Source organism: Sinohyriopsis cumingii, chromosome 5 (assembly GCF_028554795.1).
Source record: "Sinohyriopsis cumingii isolate HCF-2022 chromosome 5, ASM2855479v2, whole genome shotgun sequence".
NCBI lineage: Eukaryota > Metazoa > Mollusca > Bivalvia > Unionida > Unionidae > Sinohyriopsis > Sinohyriopsis cumingii.
The window spans coordinates 70,413,508-70,431,195 of record NC_142965.1 but is presented as its reverse complement, the minus strand read 5'-3'; the positions used below and the strand labels follow the sequence as shown (position 1 = coordinate 70,431,195).

Sequence of the window (17,688 nt, the reverse complement as noted above, 5' to 3'; positions counted from 1 at the left end):
AGATTTCATAGACAGTAAAGCTTTAAAAGCTTATAGTGTACATCGACAGTACAGTTTTAAAAGCGTATATTTTACAATGACAGTACAGTTTTAAAAGCTTATACAGTGTACATCGACAGTACAGCTTTAAAAGCTTAGATTGTACATCGACAGTACATCCACAAATGCTTTAAAGAAAACGTTCACGGGCAGCACTGTTGTAAATGTTAATTTAGTGTCCGTCGACAAAACAGTCTAACTTAGAGTGTTCAGTATCGACAGTACATCAATATTTAAGACAGTACAGCAGTAAATGATTATTATACGGCGTTCACGTATTTCTTCCACCAAGAACAGCGGTATCTTATTGTATTCATCAAGAACAGAGCGGTATCTCGGAGTATTTTTTTCACCAAGAACAGTGGTGTCTTAGTGTATTCACCAAGAACAGAGTGGTATATCAGAGTATTTCTTCCATCAAGAACAGTGGTATCTTAGTGTATTCATCAAGAACAGAGCGGTATCTCAGAGTATTTAGTGTATTCATCAAGAACAGAGAGTTATCTCAGTGTATTCATCGTGAACAGAGCGGTATCTCAGAGTATTTTTTCCATCAAGAACAGTGGTATCTTAGTGTATTCATCAAGAACAGAGCGGTATCTCAGAGCATTTCTTCCATCAGAACAGCGATATCTCAGTGTATTCATCAAGAACAGAGCGGTATCTCAGAGTATTTCTTTCATCAAGAACAGCGGTATCTTAATGTATTCATCAAGAACAGAGAGTTATCTCGGTGTATTCATCGTGAACAGAGCGGTATCTCAGTGTATTCATCAAGAACAGAGCGGTATCTCAGAGTATTTTTTCCACCAAGAACAGTGGTATCTTAGTGTATTCATCAAGAACAGAGCGGTATCTCAGAGTATTTAGTGTATTCATCAAGAACAGAGAGTTATCTCAGTGTATTCATCGTGAACAGAGCGGTATCTCAGAGTATTTTTTCCATCAAGAACAGTGGTATCTTAGTGTATTCATCAAGAACAGAGCGGTATCTCAGAGCATTTCTTCCATCAGAACAGCGATATCTCAGTGTATTCATCAAGAACAGAGCGGTATCTCAGAGTATTTCTTTCATCAAGAACAGCGGTATCTTAATGTATTCATCAAGAACAGAGAGTTATCTCGGTGTATTCATCGTGAACAGAGCGGTATCTCAGTGTATTCATCAAGAACAGAGCGGTATCTCAGAGTATTTTTTCCACCAAGAACAGTGGTATCTTAGTGTATTCATCAAGAACAGAGCGGTATCTCAGAGTATTTCTTCCATCAAGAACAAAGAGTTATCTCAGTGTATTCATCAAGAACAGAGAGTTATCTCAGTGTATTAGTCGTGAACAGAGCGGTATCTCAAAGTCAGTAGTCATTATTATGAAACTGCTAAAGTTAAAAAAAAAGACTCAAGTATTTGACACTTCTTCACAGCGCATTCTGTCAAAATTAAAATTAAAACGATAATGTCATTTTAATGACATAGAGTTTGTGTTATGAAGTCTTATGTATTCAGTAGGCCTACGAGAGAAAAAGAGAGCTACTGTTTGTCTTTTTAAATCATTTACCAAACTGGATTGTCTGAATCGCTACAGTTGCACAAGATGTATGTCGCGAAAGAAGTTCTATTTCGGTGTTCCTACATGATCGATACGCTCTTTAAATCCAAGACGAAAATTCTGCTGTTATGTCTAGCCAAAATATATTACAACTTTTCAGTATAAGGGCAGATAAATTATTTCTTAAACTGATAGTTGTGAGAGTTCCATACAACACATAGACCGTTCTCCTGTTTCGAAATCGGTCTTACGAACAAGGAAAAAAAGACTCTAGCTCTCTAAAGGATTTCGTTAACGACATTTGAATGCGTCGATGTACCTTGGATATCATCGTCAATAACAACACGTGTATAGATTTATGCGAATCCATGAGCGTGCAAATAAAGCATACATTGTTGTGGTGGTCTTTGAATTCACAAACAAACCAGGTGTGAATTTATTTATGACCAAGGCATGACTGTCTGGGTGAGGTTACATGCGAGTTTAATGGCGGTGGTTAATCATATTTACGTAAAACATCTGATTTTTCCAACGTGTTTTACAAAAGGAAAATTAGTCATACATCTTAAAGAGAGGAATAAAGGACATTAAATAAAATCCCCCTATATTTTGTTTCAGGTCAAAGCTAATAAAGAAATTGATGGAAATGGATTGTGTCATAATTTACGTGTACAGCAAGAAGCTTAGATGCATACTGTGCCATTTTGGATTGTATACATTTTGTAGGACATGACATGCTTCTCCATTTTCTAATCAATACTTCGGGAACATTTAACAACATTTCATTTTCTATATTAGTTATCTCGTCCTGCGTGAGAATAAATGATTGACACAACATTGTAATCTCTGTTTCCTACTGTTCTCCTAAACATGACAATAAATTATAACCTAGCCTTCATAACCTGTGCAAGACCCCACAGAATAAATTTAAAAACAAACTTCGTATATATAAAAGAATGGGCGCTTTAGGAAAAGATGGCTATGACGTCGCAAGCATACATCCGGGTCTCCGCTAGAGGTACAGTCTGGCCAGTCTCGCTGGAGAAGATGCACTTATCAATATAAAAAGTGGTGCATCAGTCTTGAGCAATAGGAGCGTGTTCATAATATAAAAAGACAGGCTATCGAAGGGTGTTCAGTTTTTGATATTAAATATATCTTGGTTGAAGAGTCACACACAAAATGCATGGAAAAGAAAGATCTTATCTACATGCCCAGATGTCATATCAATGGACAATTTTGACGATGCTGTCATCTGTATTATGAAAATATGGATTAAATAAATTTTCCAACGATTATTCGGAAATTGGCTATGAAAGTGTGTGGTCACGTGACAGTTCAACTCTGACATGTATTGTCTTATGCCAGCTTTAAATTATGAATACAAATGAATCTCCGTCGAACTCGTACCTCATCTCTTAACCAGTAAAGACAACAAATTTCAAATCGTCACAGACCTTACAAATGAAACTGACAAATCTTAATACAACCCTTTCTAAATCCCCAGCCAAACTGGTGAGTTGAATAAAATGGCATTATATTTTTATTGTTTCTATTTAATTTACATATATTATTTACCTCACTAAAGGAATACGTGTAGACTCATGTTTCACTAAGTACCGAGAGTTAGAGACCAAATATTTAATTAGTTGGAACAATTCCACCCGCGCTCCCTGATATCCATCATGCGGATCAAGTGGCTGGACCGAATCACTAACCAGGAAGTCCTTGATAGACCCAACGCAACAAGCATCGAAGCCAAATTAATTCAGGCCCAGCTTCGTTGGACTGGCCATGTCATCCGCGTTGATCAAAACAGAATCCCAAAGCAGCTGTTCTTTAGCGATCTAGCCGAGGGCAACCGAAATCAAGGCCTCCCTCGCATGAGGAACAAAGACAATCTCAAGACGCACATCAAATGGACAGACCTTCATCCCCACCAGCTCGAGCTCGCTGCCACAGACAGAAGCCACTGGCGAGCCGTGACCAGAAAGGCCTGTTCCACCATCGAGGTTGACTGCCGCCAGCGTCTTGCTGCAGCTCGCGAGAAACGTCACAGATCTGTATCCCAGCCTCCCCCTACCACCGGTGTCACATGCCCCACCTGCAACCGCCTGTGTGCATCGGAATTTGGATTCCGGAGCCACATGCGCGTCAACTGTCGATGAGATCACACAACTTGTCTTCCTCGGCTCGAGAGATTACCAAGAGAGACTTAATTATCAAACGAAGCTATTGTAGGTTTTTTTTTTAATCTCAAGAGAAAATATTCCAACATAATTAGATTTTTCACAAATCAGAGAAAGGGTATTTTTTAAAAAGCTATATAAAGGTCACATTTTTCCCCAAAACGTAAAGTCCTAGGAAAAGTAAGTGATCGATCCCTGACATTACTGATAGTTTTCGTCACCAACATAAGTATAATGATGATGGTAATGACGATGATAATAATGATGATGGTTATGATGATGATAATAGTGGTGATGGTTATGATGATGATAATAATAATGATGATAGCAAAAACAAATTGCATACATGGTGCGCTGATTGCTCTGGCGACTCGTCCTTCAATACTTTTGTATGGTTCTGGTCATGTTTACTTTGACTTCTACCTCGGGGGACCAGTATGAACTAGTTGCCCCCCCCCCCATTAAAATAATAATCCATTGTACAGTTTATACATAACAAACCCCAAAATTGTTAAAACTACCCAAATGCGACAATAGGAACTTGTCCCTTCCCTTGAATAAACTAGCATAATTTTGAAGGCTCGTCCCCTCTCTCCCTTCCTGAAATATTCATGCGAACCTCTCTTTCTCTCTCTTTCTCTCGTGCCATCTGGCACGGTGTTCATAATATGAAGGTGAGATAAAAAATATCTTCATAATGATGACATAGGGATAATACACTGTCATATTATTGACTGCGACACATTTCCATTAAGATAGGTGTAACATTTTTATACTTATGAATAATTCAAGCAGCGTGGACCATTAAAAAGTCAAGTAAGAAATTTTAACTACTTTTTTTATGTTCGATCGCTTATAGCATTAACTTTAACAAAGCCATAGGCCATTTGTGATTGACATCGAGCTTAGCGCATGTCATACGTGTCATCATCGTGATACTTCAAAGGTGATTCAGCATATAACCGCCTGAAAGTCTAAATGCCTCATGCAGAGAATCCGCAAAGTCCAAGACTATACAGACAAATACATTTCTATCAACCATCACTGTCTCTGATTTATTACATGGTTTAACGTCAGACTATATGCAGTGGAGAGTTTAGAAGAAAACAACAACAACAAAAAAGTGAAGAAGACAGGTACCGCACAAAGCCGGTTTGACTTGTTCATTAATAATGTACTTATCGACATACACAAATTAAATATTGTCATGGTACTGCTGATATGAAATATAAGGGGGGGGGGAACGCCGTCGTAATTGTGGATGGGCAAACTTTCGGCTTATCCATGGTCTCTGTGACTCTGATGCTCCACGCTATCATTAGATCTGGCCAAAAAATCATTCAAACTTTATGATTGGTAGATTTATATTCTGTATCGACCAGTCAAAGAAAACATAATTTTGAAATGTTCTTTGCGACTGAGTGTAAGAGAAAACTTAAATCTCAAACCCAAGGTAAGAGTTTTTAGATCTTCAGGACTGGCTCCGATATTAACGATTGCCCCGCTCAACCCTCCCGGAAAACAGAAGTTGCATTGACTAACGTCAAATCGCTGACCAAAGAGACGTCAAATCTTGATTTCAGTCTGAGGCTACGTACGCGAAATGTGCAATCTTGGGGCATGGGTCTCTAGTTCTATAGTTTTGAGAATGAAATTGGTGCTCAAACTAATTATGCAAATTCAGATATGATACATATACGTGGAATGTATGTAGGTAAATCAAATCTGAAAGTTAGATAGAGTGTCTATTTTTATTGCTATCTAACAGAGTACGCCGTACACTAATGTAATCAAGCGCGCACTGATATACTGAGCCTGGTACGCTGATCTCCCATGATGCATCAGTGATTCAGAGATACATATCTATCCTCTGAGCATGTATATCCTATAGTATTAATATTAATATTAGACAAATCCAGATTTCCAGTTTTAAATGTCAGATCGTTACTAGTAAAAGATTATTTTTTCGACAAGATAGCAAAACTGTAAATCTGTCCCACTAATGCATGGCAAAAAAATGTGTATATTCAAAAATGTTGAAACTTAATATAAAATAACGGTAAAATACAATTGATCAAACTTTCATTCAAATAAATCATCTACGACACCGCAATCTATCACCTTACCCACCCACTCACGCATAATAGCTGTAAATGACAGCACTCCATTGTGACACTTTAAACAAACACTCAGCACCTCTTAAATGAACATAATTGCAATTATTACAACTCCAAAACATGTGATGACACTGCTAGAAATGACTGATTTAATGAGATTTTTTTTTTCCAACGCAATTTATTAATACTTCCGCCATCTTGAATTTCTCCATCGCATGGGCCATTCGACAGAGCGTGCCTTTAGTGTATCATTTGTGGCAGGGCCGTTGTAATTAGCGTGCAATACGGGTGGGACCGTTTCGAGTCGCTTGCCGTATATTTTTCGAGGAGTGGGACACCAAAGGCAACGTTCAGCCGGGGCGTCGTTTCGTCCAGCGCCAACTTGCAGCAATGATCCTGATGAGAGGCCAGGGTACAAAGCCATTTGTATTTTAGGACCCCCTTGGATATAAACCCCTTATTAGGATATGACATCCTTAATGACACAAGGAAACTGAATCACTTTATTGCTACTGTTTGGTTGCACAAATCTGTGTAATCAAACACGTCTGATCGTTTTGCTATCATACTTAATGTCTCTTCTGTAGACCCACAACAATACATACCTTGAGTGCAAAATAAAATCCTGAAGATTTCACTATTTTAAAAAACTAATTATAATTTATATAGGTGGCAACACTTGTTTTTCTTGTTTTTGAATCTGGACCAGAACTAACATCAAAACATAGAACTCTACTAGCCCATGTTAGAAAGGAAATAGACAATATAGACCATGTTAGAAAGGAAATAGACAATCTAGACCATGTTAGAAAGGAAATAGACAATACTTCGTCCAAAAGATAAGACCGTATCTGTTCAACTCAGCTATATCGGCGGCACATGTAGATATACCATGATCCATCGGGAAATTAAAACTCATTTTGATGACTTTTGTGTTTTTTTTTTAAAAAAAAGACTTGTTTAAAAATAATAGTGATTGCAAATCATTTCTGCAACAGCGGATACGAAGTGTAAATGGTATCAGAGGTAATGAAATGACTAATTTAAATGTCAAGTTTAAATTACCTCATCGTTCGCATCACGACTTACTATACCCTTTTTCTGAGTCACGTAAGCTGAATGATTAGAAACACATCCAAATATTTTACTTGTTTAAAACATACTTTTGAGATACCATTTAAAAATCGTTTCATTTTACTTACCATTTGTGTATTCAGTGTCTCATTGTACATTAATTTCACGTTTCAAAATACATATAAACTAACTAACGTCACTGTTGTATACCACATCATTTTTTTTTAATGTTCCTCTGCTACATTTAATGGTTTATCCTGTTGTAGTTTATTTCCATAGGATTTATATAAAACACCAGCATATAGTTTTCACAGATCTAAGTGGTTTACGTTTATTTTTGCCACTGATTTGTGTTATTCAATTTCTTCCTCTTATCAGCTTTTCACCCAATGTTAACTTTATTTTCTTCTCTCTTTTTTATTCTATTTTATCTCATTTTTTCTTTCAATATCTTTTTTCTCTCTCTCTCTTATCTAACTTATTATTGTATTCCTATTTGCCACTGTCCATGTTCTGATGTATCGTCAAGTGGGCATGCGCATGTTGGGTGTGTAGGGCGAAGCCATTTTCGGATGGGGTGAAAGAAAAATCAAGGGTACTGTTTATATATTGCACAGTGTTGTGTCGAACAGTCTGCAGTCGGAGGGGCACTTGCCCATGCCCATATGAATGTATCACAGAAAGCAGCCAACTACCCTTTTATCTTACCTTCTGAATTACTGAGGCAGCAAAATCTCTCCATATCTATCTATCTATCTATCTATCTATCTATCTATCTATTTAGTGTTCTGTGTATTGTAGTATGGTGTGTAAGTAGTTAATTAGAGCTATATTTAAACCACATATTAATCATGTCTCGAATGGCATCCAATCACAGGAGGTTCTTACCATAAATTGTCGAGCTTTCAAAGTCAATAAGTACAAAGGAACTAAATGAACTCAAAAATAATGCAAGCTTACTTGATCTGGAATATCAGATCATCTGTCACTATCCATCATTGTAACCCAGAAATATATTCACCAGATTAAGTCCAACTGTATAGTTTGTTTGGTGTTCCTTGTCTGACCATAACATTCCATTTCCTTCAAATTTTGAATCAATGAAATTGCTAAGTCATCCTTAGACGACCTCCCGAATAACTTTTCTTTCAGGATTATTTTAAGGTGTAATTGAAATATTTTGACTGATATCGCAAAAGTTAAAACCCAAACATTAGTTGAAATCGCGCAAATGTGTGGCTCACTGGGTGTACCAGAAAGAGGACTCATAGTAGTTATTCATTTCCCATAGTAAACCCTTGCAAATACCAGCATATTAAATATTCAATAACATCAGATTTCTGATTGCTCATGATGAAACCTATATTTTTCAGTATGGACATATCCTTGATGACTGCTTCTGTGTAGAAAAAGCTACGCAAGCCGTGGCAATTTCTGGATCTAAAGGTGGCGCTCTACAGTTTCGTATTTTGCATCAGAATTTTAAAGAAAAAGAATTTCCCCGGCTTTCCTCACTAGTTATACTGTCTGTTTAAAAAAGACCTTGTATATCTTAGGCATAGTTCAAAGAACCTTTAATTCCCATTATTTTTGTGTATGATTGATGGGTGTAATATGGGTTATAGAGCATACAGCTTGGCTTTATTCCAGATGTGCACCTTTCAAAGAAGTGATACCTCCACTTGGTCATTTTAACTTCCTGAACTTCAGAGGTAAATTTTATTAAAAAAAAGAGCCGATAACATTTTTACATTTTGTATATTTGGTAATTCATTTATTGCACTTTCAGTAGCTGGTATTGTCTAGTCTGGCAAAATTCATTTTCCCTATTTTAATAGCTGCTACAGATGGTGTACTTTCGCCTAATTCAGGCTGATTTTTATTAGTACAAGGGAGTAGTCATTTTAGTTAGCAGGATCATTTAGATATGTACAATTTCCAAAAGTACAATATCCAAAGAAATATCAACATTACATTAATGAAGCATAGAGGTATGTCAACATTCTCTCCATTGTGCATGTTTTAAATGCAAACAACTTCACCTTACATACGTCACTCTCTCATCTCAAACGTACATAATAACTGGTGAGCGCCCCCAAATGTGTCTTTGAAAATCGTGCTTTCAATTCCGCAGCACAAAACAAGTCAGGTGCTAAATTCAGTAATGGGCTTTCCAAACTCAAGTCTGTAAAAGGACTAAAATTCCACCAATAATATAATGTCCTTTTCTATTCAGTTACAGCTAGGATAAGGTCTCAAAAGAGTATTTTTTTATTATCAAACTCTTACTTTCATTATCACCCAATCCTGGCCAGCTAAACTCTTATATGCTTCTATTTTATCTTCACCCACCCATTCCTACACATCATTACTACCGTGACTCCTTAATATACAATTGGCTTCATGGAACTATTGTACCGACCATAGCATTCACGCAGGGCCGGCGCCAGACTATCTGGCGCCCTAGGTAAGGTTAGATTCTGGCGCCCCCACCCACCCCGCAAAATATCAATTTCAAAATTTATAAACATAATGTACATTTGTCTTTTCATACCCAACAAACATATAAGACTAAATCTACCCGATCATTTGTCCCTGTATGAAATAAACCAGGATAAAAAACGACCCTCAATAAAACTGAAATTTATTTATTTATTTTTCAAAACTGTTGTTGATTTGGAGAAATGCGCCCCCTGAAATCAGCGCCCTAGGCGGCTGCCTAGTTTGCCTAAATGGTAGCGCCGACCCTGCATTCACGTGATCCATGTTAACACATTAACCCCTGGAACTTTTTGTCATTTTTGCCTAAAAATCGAGTAGGAAACACATTTTGAAAGCTATTTCTGAATAGACTCGAAAACGCCAAATCTCTGGTCATCTTTCAATAACATACTGCCTAGTGGTGTTAGAAACATCGATTTTCGTTGGCTATTTAACTCGCGCATGAGCAGAAGGGTAAAAGTTGGATTTTTTTTATTATTTTTTTTTTTTTTGCTAAACGGAGCCATTATTTTTGTATAGAGACCACTCTTTATTCCAAATGCCCATCTTATCCTACTTTTTGCAAAGGCTCATCTGTCTGTTTGCAGTTCATACCGATTTGCCTTTGATATGAGACCAAAAAGTCTAAAATCCGGACACAAAATCAGATTCCGACCACAGGCAAATTTTGGGTAAAAAAAAAATCGGGTCCAAAAAATGAGGTTTTTCTATCTGTATTTTGTAGTGCAGGTAGAAATTCCAGATTATTTGGTATCATTGAAGAACTTCATCTGTCTACCTTTCTATAATACACCCACTTTAGTGTATCATGCATGACCATGACGTTACAGAGCTCGGCAGTAGGCTAGTACCTCCTGCCCCGTAAAGAAATAGTCTATCGGGGAGTCGAATCGTCTGAGCAAGCTGCCCTTTGTTATCCTTCATTTTTATTTGTACACTTAATTATATCGAAGGTCCCTCAACCCCCACTGAAAATAAACAACTCATAGATCCGAACGTGATAAAATGTAACCACGTTGTCCCTAAGATGCATATATCACAGTTTATCAGTGAACAATCGTGAAAAAAGAGGTTGGCGATCTGTACAGTGAGGCAACAACTAACTTGTTATACTATTCATCTTCTTGAAACAGAAACTGTTGAGTAGATTACGTTCGGCTGTCCCGAAATGGAAACTCTGTTATTCTAACAACAACAAATGCAGTAAGCCATGTATAGTCTAAAATTTACGAAAGCTTTCTACTCAAAACTGAACTATATGATAAGGTAATGACATAAAAGGTGAAGAAAGTTCAGAAATGTATGTGCATGGAATGGTAAACAAAGAAATTATTTGCCGTCTGTTTGCTATTTTACACAGCATGTTCTTAATGAGTATGTACATGCTGATACTTTTCTATATGTCCAAGCACATCTCGGTATAGAACTCTGTCTTAGTCTCTCTGTCTCTCTCTCTGAACTTTAGTTATGTCGATAGCACTCTCACAAATATAGGTATTGTATATGTAGTTACGGGTTGTTTCAAATGATTGATTTCCAAAGCATAAAACAAACACATCAGTGGTATAATAAAAAGGTTTTGTGCATGAATCTAACACAAATGATATGAAGATGCATTGAAGAACATGTTTTCGTGTTCCTTTTTAATTTCGTGATCCAGATTTTGCGGGTTGAGGGCTTCATTAAGGGTAGATACTGACCTAATGCTGGAATAAAGTTGAATTTTGAAATAGAAGCCATGGAGCATGCTTCGGCGCATATTCTTCTTGGCTAAATCAATGAGTCATCTGATCCACAATCTGAATAGTGAATATTTCTCTCAAAGAGTGGTATCAAAGGTTAAAAAGCTTTCGTTTATATTTACAAAACCCTCCAAATAACATCACAGATTTAGATACCCATACTGAGTGATTTGCATGAGTGAATATGCTTGACGATACGGATGGACGATCAATTGGTAGTGTCATCGTCAAAACGTCCAAGCAAATTAGCAGTGAAAATTAAAACAAAGCGCAATGTTGTTTTGAATGGACCCTCCCCACCCCCAAGTTTAATACTACAAATTTTGGACAACCAATAAGTTGGAGAGTAAGTCATTAGACTAAAGAAAAATATCTCGAATTCCTTCCTGTCACGTACTATTTACTGAGTATACATCAATATGATGCAATAAATTCACCTAAGTACAATCCGCCCTTACATAAACTGCATCCAGCTGCAAATAAATGTCTACAAATTTGAGCGATTTCTCATAAGGTTTATAAAACTAACATGACTTCAATGTATGTAATTTTAGAACAAAAGAGTTAGTTTTCGTACTTTATATCTACCTCTCATAAAATAGTTAGTATTGGCAGAGAGAACATAAGCAAATATACGATGCAATATAAAGAATAAGCAAACAATAGATTACAAATAAGACAAAATCTCAGTCTGAGCTCATTTAATAACAAATTTAGTAAACCTGAACTAAGGCCATGTAGCGTATTTAATGTGCCACAGTGACGTCATGGGAACATTATAGATGGTTTCGGTGAGGTCTCATGTTGAGATCAAATGTTTTCACACAATCTATGACATGACTTTAAATACATGTACAACTAGTCTATTCAAGGTACATTAGGCCCGTCTATCGGAGATGAACACTGATTTGAAACGTTAAAAAAAGTGTTAACGTTTCTTCCTTTATCCTGTTTCTCCAGTAGTTAATACTGAATTTATCACAAAATAGCGACATAAAACTCATGCCTGATGTATGAATAATGGCTGCAGTATTGATTATACGTATAGCCAAAAATCATGTTCGAATGACACCATTATTGCCGGAAAAGGTATCAAGGAAGATACATGATGTAGCGACACCTTGGTGGCCCTGTGAAGATCATTGGAGTTTATGTCTGGCCACGAGTTCAGGCCGCTATGTGACCCGCCAAAGGAGAAATAAGAATAGCAAAGAGATGAAGAAGTCCGTATTAAGCTTTGTGTATTTTGTATGAAACCTTTTTGTTACTTGTTTTGCCTTTGAAAAATTAAGGATATCATTATTAGCATTTAAATATCAATTAAATAATAATAATAATAATAATAATAATAATAATAATAATAATAATAATACAGTAAGTATTGCATTAAATTAGTTTAACTCAGTAATGTAAGATAAAATATTTATTAAATAAACTGAGTATTCATATATCATCAAAAGAGTCAGGAAATTGATTTCGATAGGATATAATTAATGTTGGACGACTGTATCGAAATACTTGTTCCATATTTTGCCTATATTACATGTAATTAAAATTTACATCCCCGACATAATGGACATCTGACCGTCATCAATAGGAGTTCATCTGCTGAAGACCGTTGGAATTCCCCTGCACTTATTTTTAGTAGCTTGTAAGATACAGCAACGGTTCTCAACCTGTTTGGCGGCGAAACAGATTAGGTTGGTGGTGTTATCCTCACCACCCATCAAATGCGCAACAACAACAAAAGACAACACCTGGGTAGAAAATTTCAACCTAATACGATTGATTTCGGCGACCCACTCAATAAAGCATAATCCATGGGTTAAGAAGCACTTAAACAAGGCGTTGCAATTTCTTTTACTGAGAGTTTTCGGTAGCAACGATATATTCCGAATGATGTTTCACATTCAGCAGTGTAAACACTGTAACTTCAGAGGTGATTGAAAAGGTTGACAAAACAATCCTCATATTAGTTTCTGTATGTAAGAACATTACAACAAGACAATTGTTGAACCATTAACTTTTCTTGTCATCAATGCTTCTGATTTTACTAAAGAAGTTGTTTTGTTCCGCTAGTGAAATTACGAGCATTTGATTGTGACCTACAGTAGCAGTGTTCTCTTCAGGAAAGGTGTTCACTTGTATACCGTCTATCAAAACTATGTAAGAAACATTTTCAATTTTTTAAGTGTGCATCACGTGATGCAGAAAAACTATATTATTAGTTCACAGCACCGAAAAGGTGTAGTATATTTATATATTCTTGCAACATTATTGTGATTCTGAATTTTTAAAATGTGCATCACGTGACGCAGATAACGATGTTATTAGTTCATTCCTTATATATCATTGCTCCATTCGTAGGTGATTTGACCATTTGTGTAAATTAAAAAAATACATGGTGCTGCCATTTGTTTCCTGGGATTCGTTATTGTTTCAACTATTTGCAGTTATAAAAAGTTAACTTCAGACTTCATAGGATTCGTTATTGTTTAAACTATATGCAGTTATAAAAGTGAACTTCAGACTTCATGGGATTCGTTGTTGTTTAAACTATTTGCAGTTATAAAAGGTGAACTTCAGACTTCATGAGATTCGTTATTGTTTAAACTATTTGAAGTTATAAAAAGTGAACTTCAGACTTCATGAGATTCGTTATTGTTTAAACTATTTGAAATTATAAAAAGTGAACTTCAGACTTCATGAGATTTGTTATTGTTTAACCTATTTGAAGTTATAAAAAGTGAACTTCAGACTTCGTGGGATTCGTTAATTACACACTATGCATGAATGACCTTCGGTTACGGTTTTTCATGCAGTGCAAAATCAATTTGCAAGCTTCGTGACTTCATGAAACTTGTAAAATATGAAGTGTAGTTCATGTGTGACAGCAGGTCGTGGCCTGAGGTGATAAACCGACACATAATTTGAAGCAATAATTCATATATGCAAGATTTCCAAAGAAAATGCTTTTAAAGGTAGAAATATCATTTAATAAAATCTGCAAATAAATGCCCGTCCGCACCCGTTTAGACCCTTGTTGAAACGGTCAAAATTTGCTTTATGTAATACAGCCATGCCGACTAGATAGGCCAAGCAAGCATCTCCATGAAATTGGAATAAAATTTACTTGTTTCTCCACTAGAATACGTGACACTAAAATGTGTTTTTGTAAGGTTACGTTACATGGAGGATAAAATCGGCTATATCTCCATAACTTGCCAGTAAGGCGTATTCAATAGTCTCATAAAATACAAAAAAGAATATTAAATAGTCTCATAAAATACAAAAATGAATATTCAACAGTCTCATAAAATACAAAAAAGAATATTCAATAGTCTCGTAAAATACAAAATAGAATAGTCAATAGTCTCATAAAATACCCCAGAAAAAGAATATTCAATAGTCTCATAAAATACAGAAAAAAATATTCAATAGTATCATAAAATACAGACAAGAATATTCAATAGTCTCATAAATTACAGAAAAGAAAAATATTCATTAGTCTCATAAATTGCAAAAAAGAATATTCAATAGTATCATAAATTACAGAAAAGAATATTCAATAGTCTCATAAATTACAGAAAAGAATATTCAGTAGTCTCAGAAAATACAAAACATAATGTTCTATAGTGTCATAAATTACAGAAAAGGATATTCAATAGTCTCAAATTACAGAAAATAATATTCTATAGTCTCATAAATTACAGAAAAGAATATTCAATAGTATCATAAAATACAAAAAAGTAATGTTCTATAGTCTCATAAATCACCGAACAGAATATTCAATAGTCTCATCAAATACAAGCTTATTCACCTTATCGCGCGATTTTGATTAATGTTGGATCACTTAGACAAGCTTAAATTAACTTTGTTTTTTAATACAATGTACGTGCCTAGCGAAGACAATGCGGCAGATATATTTCGACGTGTCATGCCTTATGGAAATATGAAAGACTCAAGGATGAAAAGCATGTAATACAAAATGACTTGTCAACTCACAGCGGAAACAACACTGACATGTTAAAAACAAAAAAGAAAATAATTTTACTTTGGCGATATAAGATGTTCTTGGTGTACATTTACCGAACAGACAAAACAGTGTTAATCATTCGCCCCAATACCTGACGGAAACGAGAATGCATAGATTATGATAAAAATTTATTTAAAAAAAAATAAAATTATGCTTTGAACTGGTATCATCTTTGCACTCTTGTCAATCCTTATTTTTAGTTGATCGTTTCTTAAAATTGTGATTTGAAGTATTTATTAATCTTGATGTATCGCAAGTATCATATATATATCGCGAAATAGTAGGTTACATTTATTCTTCTGTCTACGATGAAAGCAATTTGAAACAAGGATACAACATCACAAAAGATATTAAAAACTGGCTTTTGTAGATGTGAATACGATGCGACAGTCCGTGGATTGTGTCAGTCACAATTTCCCCAACCCCAACAATCATACCTGCATACAGACACGTACCTTAAATATTTTTCTATCAATTTTAAATTTAAATAAAAGAACTGATTCTTACCTGGATTTCTGAAGTAGAACTTCCACTAAGCACGCCACGAAAGCTAACTCCGTTAGACTGTGTTCTTTTTGCTCTGTTACTTTCTTGTCAGAGCTTGATTGATGGCCTCCTTTGACGTCGACTGATAACCGTGCGTGACTGTCATGTTTTTTATTGTTCTCTAATGCTGATGAGTTGGTCTTTTGTAAGAACAATAACGCTCAAAGACAGACATTGGGATATCATGATAGTTTTGATAGTGTGGAAAATGCCTAGTTGATAATTATTAGTTAATTATAAAATATGGTCATGACTGGAATGTGGGGCTAGCTACACACTACAACGGTATTGACACAATCCCTTCCAGGATGCAAGTTTAGCTACGATATACATGATGCTATAATAGTATGGCCTCGTTACATTACACTCGAATCTTTTACATTAAAGAGAAAGTAAACTAAAGTTGACTAACTCCATTTCAATCTATGTTGTAACTTTTTCGGTTCTGTGTAAAAAATTGTATCATCATTTGGCACTTTTTAAAAATTTTTAGCATAATACTTGACAAGGTAAAAGAAATATGAAAAATGTATTTAGAGTGTGCCTTTTAGTAGCTTTTGTACATAAGTATTTTTATACATTAATGGACAGTAAGGTACATAAAAGGTATATTGGTTTATACCAATAAAACGATCCCTGTGTAAGGGTGGTAAATGGGGACATAATGTAATAAATTTGGTTAATTGCGCCCCGCTGTAAGGAATTCGTAGATTTTTGTGATTACCTGTCTGATTATGGGAACTCGGTCCTGTGGAAATATTCCTTTGCCCGAAATTATTAGTCAACTACTAGAAGCAAACGTCACATAGGAAAGTTTTAGTGAGTTTCCATGATGCTATGGTTTACGTTTGGTGAGAGACGCATGAGTGTCCCTGTCGTTCCATAGTCTCTATTTAATTCTAGTGGTGTACGTTGGTTGTGTGACTCAAGGTGCAGTATCTATGATTGGGGACTGGTAAATTACACAATGAAATAAACAAGAAAGGGACTATTCCGTCTTCGGCGGATACCGTTTATGTCGCTGTGGTGGCAAATGTGATACAATTTTACAGGCGAAATATGGCTTAAAATCATGATTCGACTGGCATAAAGTGGCGTAGTAAAACTAGTTCTCTGTGTTAGGGGACGTTGTATAGTTTTACGGCGTGAAATGCTGACAGTACGGAAAGTTGATGAAGAGAAACCATGCAGATGTGGGGTTGACATACAATTGGAAAGCTGTGAGATATGTGGTCTTGTCTTGATTAGAGTAAAATTATTAATAGAGTGGACACGTTGGACTTTCTAATTTACAACAGAACTTGTATGAAAGTCTTTGGAATTAGCGGAAACTTACGATTTCTAGCGGAATCGCGCCAGGGTTTGACAAAGCTCGATCAAGGAAAACCCCTGGTTTGTAACAATATCTACCTGAAAAACTTACATGGTAATGATGCGAAAGTGCTGAAAGGAATAAACAATGAACTTAACTGATCCCCTAATTAATTTACAAATTTATTTCAATGCATGAACCGGAATATTGACGTATTCATTTTGTTATATATTGTATTGATTAAGTCAGATAAAACGAAAGAAGGCACGAGATTGCCATGTTATCGCCAAAATGTCTCGAGATTGTGCTTAAGCCAATTTTTCTTTCTTTTTTTGGATAGTATGCATATCTACTTGATTCATATATATATATATATATATATATATATATATATATATATATATATATATATATATGTGTGTGTGTGTGTGTGTGTGTGTGTGTGTGTGTGTGTCCCTGTCTTAAGTTCTAGATTGAATTATCTCAAATTTGTTGCACTGGAATTCGTGGAACTATGTGACGCGATATAATAAAATGACAATATTGGGCTTGAAAGTTACAACTTGTTCGAAACGATAAAATCG

General features: G+C 35.6%; 1 protein-coding gene across 1 annotated transcript in view; it reads right to left on the bottom strand.

Annotated features, from left to right (window-relative positions):
* LOC149799396 (uncharacterized) overlaps positions 1 to 15,934 on the bottom strand; it is a 62,789-nt gene extending 46,855 nt beyond the window's left edge. Inside the window, exon 1 of the mRNA XM_089958735.1 lies at positions 15,754 to 15,934. The gene's annotated coding sequence lies outside the window, so the exon portion shown is untranslated. The remainder of the gene's footprint in view (positions 1 to 15,753) is intronic.
* Between the last annotated feature and the right edge of the window lie 1,754 nt (positions 15,935 to 17,688).